At 32.7% G+C, this 6,000-nt stretch overlaps 1 long non-coding RNA gene across 1 annotated transcript; it reads right to left on the bottom strand.

Moving 5' to 3' along the window:
- Positions 1–684: 684 nt before the first annotated feature.
- On the bottom strand, positions 685–3,111 carry LOC132736773 (uncharacterized). Its single transcript, XR_009626624.1, has 3 exons — positions 2,942–3,111; positions 2,460–2,698; positions 685–2,012 (listed from the first exon to the last, which is right to left on the bottom strand). It is a non-coding gene; the product is annotated as an uncharacterized LOC132736773 (long non-coding RNA).
- Positions 3,112–6,000: the final 2,889 nt, after the last annotated feature.

Here is a 6,000-nt window from a genome sequence, read left to right as displayed (position 1 = left end):
ATATCTAAAAGCCGTAATCTTAAAATTGGAATACAACTTTAACATCTACCGATTCTGGAAATAACCAGACATCATAAAACCAGTACTTTATAGTATAGAACAAACATTCGAAGCCCAACTTTTAACACCATTATTTCTTTCAAAATATTTTCTAAGGTCATCTCAAACAGTGTATACAATACAATTATTGCGTTTTCATCATAAATTTTGAGAAAGTATTTTACAATTCTTATATGTCTAACTATAAACAGAGGGTATCCTCCAAATTTACTATACAAAGCGGAAGTACATGTTGACATTTTTACATTTAGAATATATTTTCGAAAACAACTCTTATCATAAGTAACTGTAATGTAGCTAAAGATTTATTTATTTATTTCTATTACAAAAAAAAGAAAACAATAATGTCATTGAAACAATTAAAGTATATGAAACTCGTTAGTTACGAGGATATAACAATGGCTGGGGCGACATCTCGGGATGTTTCTGCCAAAAATTATACCGGCCTAACGGCCTCGCCATTTTTAGCAGAAACACCCCTTGATGTCGCCCCAGCCAGTGCCATATCCTCGTAACTGACTCGTTGTACTATAACTTTTACATATCCTTAAGAGAAAAAGATGTTAATTAAAACTTATATATAAAATTATAAGAACAATGAAAGTTATTTCAAAATAAATGCTCTTTTCATGGAGTGATTACACAGTTTTAAGCGATTTGGGCCGTCATATTTCTCTTGGTTGTAAGTCTTTCCATGATCTTTCTACTTAAATACATATATATAGACTTTTTCAATATGAATGCACATAATAAGGAAATATAATCACAGAAAACGTACATGGTGTTTCGTTTTTACGACATTCGAAATAACTTATATTGATTAAACAATCAGATAGCAAAATCACTTATTTCTATGATGATCACTTGATATGCATGATAATTATTATTATTCCATTTTAAAGAAATTAATGAAAATTTAGCGCATTTTGAGTCTTAAATAGTTATCATATTTTCTTTTGATATCACACATTTTAACAACGATTATAAGTTATTTATTGAGACAATGCAACTAGAAGCCCTTTTAAAACTTAGATTGTGATTCCATTGTGTATTTTCGGTTGGATAATTATTGTAAAACGTTGAATAACTGTATTTCTTATATTAAATTAGCGACAACGGTTGCCGGTGTTTCTCCACGACAAGATTGTTTTACAAAGATATTTATTATAATGCATTATTTGCTGGCGTATTGTTTGCCATGGGCAGGACCGCTTATTAATAAGAAACTTGTATTGCAAATGGTAGCAAGAACATTTATTTAAAGAGAGGAAGAAATAATATTTGGAGGAAAACTACTTAAGCAATATCGCGTTTAAAATTCTAATTTAAATGTAAGATCATCTATGCAGAATATAGTGGAAACATAAATATATAATAACAATTACATTCATCTATCTCGAATAATATTATACCGTTTACTTTTCAACAGTGTGCTAAAATTATTGTCAATATTTTGTAATACTAAAAAAATGCAAAGACAAGGCTCATTAAATCTATTTGACATTATCATATCTTTCAAATTACAGAAATTTTCTTGTTACTTGATAACTTGCTGAGTTATTATTACCCCTGAACGTCTTAAAAATTCCCATTTTGTTTAGTTCTGCGAATTTTCCACATTCAGAGCACTTCCGTTTATACTATAGCACCATACGACTAATTGCACCGAATTGCAAGAGAGCACACATCCCCTTACCACCGTTGTTTGAACAAATCTGCAGAAGTATCTATATTCGTATTAAATAGTTACTATTTCCATGTTTAAATAGTCAGTTCAGTCGGCTATTTGCCTGTACATTTTATTCTAAAAGTTTGCAAAGTTATATGTAAATAACCTTTAATTGAACAAATAGAGTGTTGACTGTTTGTTTCCTTGAATAACATTCAAGAATGGCCTGAGTGTCTTCAAATGTTTCGTTCTACTAAAACGTTTCTACTGAACAATGTATTTGCTGAAATAAATAAAATGATAATATTGTTAAAGGGTAAAATAAGTTGTTTTAAAAACTTCCACTACCAATATAACATTTTGTAAGATATCTGAATATCAAATAAATAAATACAAATAAATAGAAAAAAAAAAGATTTTTTTTCGCCATACAAAAAATCATCAAGGTTTATTTTACTAAAGTAACGTTGTATTGAAATAAAACAGCCCATTCCTCTTAAATTTCAAAATTATGTATATGTTCATGTATTTGAATTAAACCAACCAACTTTTCGAAGCGTTGGTAACATAAAAGGTGAGTTTTAAAATCTACTGTTAAAATGAAGAGATTTTGTATCGAATTTAAATTCTTTCTGATCAAAGAAAATTACTAGTTTAATTCATCTTTGCTTGGCTGTATTAACCAGTGTTTTCAAGAAGATAAAGCAATATTATCACATGTACTTATTACCCTTGAACGTGTTAAATTCTTAGCGCATTTGTGACACGAAAACAAAAACCAATCCATCCATCCATTCTCCAATCCATCCATCCATCCATCCATCGAACCCTTACAATTTTTGCTTCGTTGCATGATGCCTGCAACCATCTACCCATACATACACCCATCTACAAATGCATTCATCAGCAATCAACTCGCCCATCCACGCCCCCCTCTACATGCATCCATATATCTATGGAAACATCCATCTATAATAATTAGAACAGGTTAATAATTATTCAAATACTCTTTGCAGTAATTACTTCTAAATTTTATTATTCCCATAATCATATTGTTTTTATCATGGTTGTGGTTAAAAATAAATCGTAAGATAAGTAACAAGTTTAAATTAAGTGATGTTAAAATCAATTCACACTATAAAATAATCATAACAAACAAACAAACAAATTTCTAAGAGCTTACAATGAAGTATTTTTAGAAATAATGGTTACCTGTTTGATATTATCTTCCTTATTTCAAAGAATTGGCATATTCATTATTTCCCTCAAGGTATTATATTAGAAATTTGATATCATGGAGCATTCCCTCACGGCAACACATACTTTGGATGTATTTAATACAGAAACTGTTGTACATAATGTTGTGAAACTAGTAAGTAGACTCTTTAGCCAATCAAACAAGAGCTAAATACAAAGCTCAATAAGCTATTAGTGGAGTGACATTGTCTGAAAGTGTCTATAAATGAGATTGTTAAATATATGGGCGTGTACATTATAACGGTCTAATCGTTTTAAACATATCATAAACAAATAATGTTTTTCTCTGAAAGAAATGTTTTGCATCGATAAACAGATCTATCTATTTAAATTGTAGTGTTGAATAAATCCTGTTTCATTGACATCTATTGGCCAACTACATGCGCTCAATATAAAAAGTTATCAGTATCTTACACAAGAAAACCAATATCATTTCATCATTGTTTTAGAGTTTGTTTCATTATAATTGATTTCTGTAGATAAAATGCATGACTAATAAATTTAGTTTGATCAGTCCTCCTCATCTTTATCCGACACCTCATCAATACATATTGAAATGAAGAGAATGTAATATGTTTTCCTTTTATTAGTTTGAAAATATTATAATCATAAACTTTGAAACGAACAGAAATTTTGACCGTAAGCATATTTACTGCACGGGGCATGAACTCCAGAGGATCTTCACAGGTTTTATATTTAAATTTAAAGAAAGAAACGCTTGTCAATTTTTTTTATAAGGATCGGCAAGAAAAATGAAGGGCTCGGCGAGGGTCCTCTGAGCATTGTCTGATAAATTTTGTGATATCATACACAAGCCTGCTATTCTTTATATCCATGATGAGAAAAGAAAATGAATTCATCAAATATATATCAAAAATTACGCATGTTCGTAAGATATCTCAATTTATAAAATAAGTCTTTAAAAATAATATATAAGAGAATTACCTTGATGCCTAGGTCACAAATAAAACGGGCGCCGTCCGATTAAACGATTTTTATAAAATCGGCAGTTTTTTTGATGTCGTGGACGCCGGGCGATTTTAAATCTGATACCTTGCGTGGTCATGAATGAAACAGTCGTCGGGCGATTTTTTGCCGAGTGGATTTTACAGAAAGAATTGAACGGATCAGGCGGTCGCCGCCCGATGTCCGTACGGCGACTGTGCGATTTAAAAGTGAATCGGACGGTTGCCGCGCGGGCGCCGGGCGACAATGACTTTACATTTAATGACATCCTAGATAAATCAGCCAGTTGTAATTATGCCAGCAAAGAAGTCAGCTGCCATAGCCAAGTGGAAGGCCAAGGAGTTGGTCCGTGTTTTTGACAACGAGTCACCAACGGCCAGTATCGAGGCCGTAGAAGGCGAAAATCAATCAGACATTCGCATGGACATTGAAGAAAAAATTCATGTTTACTAGTATTCAAAAGAAATTCACAAATATATTTTTGAGGCAATTACAATTTCTTAAAGCTGAAAATACAACAAACACAAACAGCCCGGCCGCCGGATGACAAAACAATGACAGCCCGGTGCCTGTACATGAATCGTCCGGGTACCGGGCGATAATCGTTTGACTACTTGTCTCTATTCAAGCACCGGGCGGGGTCCGGCCGATGTCCGCCCGGACGCCTTTTAAATCGGACGCTGTTTTAGTAGAACAAAAAATCGCCCGATCAAAAAAATCATCGCCCGGTCGCCGCCCGGCGATCGAACGATTTCCGCTCGATGATATTTATACTCAGTGACCCCAAAAATTATCGTCCGGCCGCCGTTAGCTTTTAAGTATTACTTAAAACTCGAAGACGCCCGCCCGATAAGCAAAATTTTCAGCTGCTGCCGTCCGATAGTCACTGCCGCCGGACGGACGCCGGCCGATATTGCGATTTTTTGGAGAAACAGACGCCGCCCGGCGGCATTTTCTTATTTGTGACCTAAGCTTTAGCAGGAATAGGTATATATTATTGCATATAAAAAGCAACTTACTAACAAATGACCGAAATCTTTTATCACTATATAAATAAATATTGACTGCTGTTGTTTTTTATTTTGTCGTATACATACTAGTTAATGTTTATAAATCAAAATAAACACTTGACCTAATGACTAAAGTAAACGTGAACTCGACTGGAACCAAAACTAATAAACCTTGGCCACCATTACAGAGCTAGGGCCAGCATGTCCACGTGTGCAGTCTGACCAAGCTCTATACTGTACGAAGCCTATATTGCATACCTTTTTTTTTATTGAAATCCCTTCAGTTTTTAACAGACTGTTTCAACTTCTTTACACGAACACATTAAAGGCAAATTATGGCTCCGACACAAATAATCTTTAACTTCTTTAATATTGGCAAAAATGAGTATAATTACATTTAAACAAATGTTTGAAGCATGTTTGATTCTTGCAAATAAAAGTAAAAAATGTTAACAAAATAGATTTTTGACCTTCAAAAAAATTGTTGATACTTCTATTCGATATTCTAGATTATTATGAATATCTAATTATATTAAGATTTAATAAACAAGAAGTCTTTAAAAAATAATACGGAGTACCAACGTGATGATGTCATTCTGTGTTCATATATGTTCAAGCATGCAACAAGGGAAGGAGTTCATTTATATTTCAGAAAAAATAGTTTACAGATTTGTCCCCCTTACAGAACTGAGATCTAAATACATGTTATATACTGTTTGCATAGTACTATTAAAATAATCATCAATAGTAATAATGATAATGATAATGATGATGATGATGATGATGATAATAATAATAATATCACGAGAAATGATTTCAAAAGTAAAAAGCTTGCATAGTGCAGTCCTATTAAAGTCTTTACAAATAAAGCGAACCTTTGACCCAAAGGGTGTGATAACCTTTGTAGAGGATTACAAGGTGCTGCAACATCCCTATATCTATGATCTGTGCATTTATGTTTCCGAGAATACTTTTTCTTACTATACAAATTGGTGTTTAATAAGTGACCCTCGGGTGGGGGCTATTTTCACTCAAGGA

This window comes from Ruditapes philippinarum, unplaced genomic scaffold (genome assembly GCF_026571515.1).
Source record: "Ruditapes philippinarum isolate M1 unplaced genomic scaffold, ASM2657151v2 ctg2295_1_1_1_1, whole genome shotgun sequence".
In the NCBI taxonomy this organism is placed as follows: Eukaryota; Metazoa; Mollusca; class Bivalvia; order Venerida; family Veneridae; genus Ruditapes; species Ruditapes philippinarum.
This window is presented reverse-complemented; position numbering and strand designations above follow the sequence as displayed.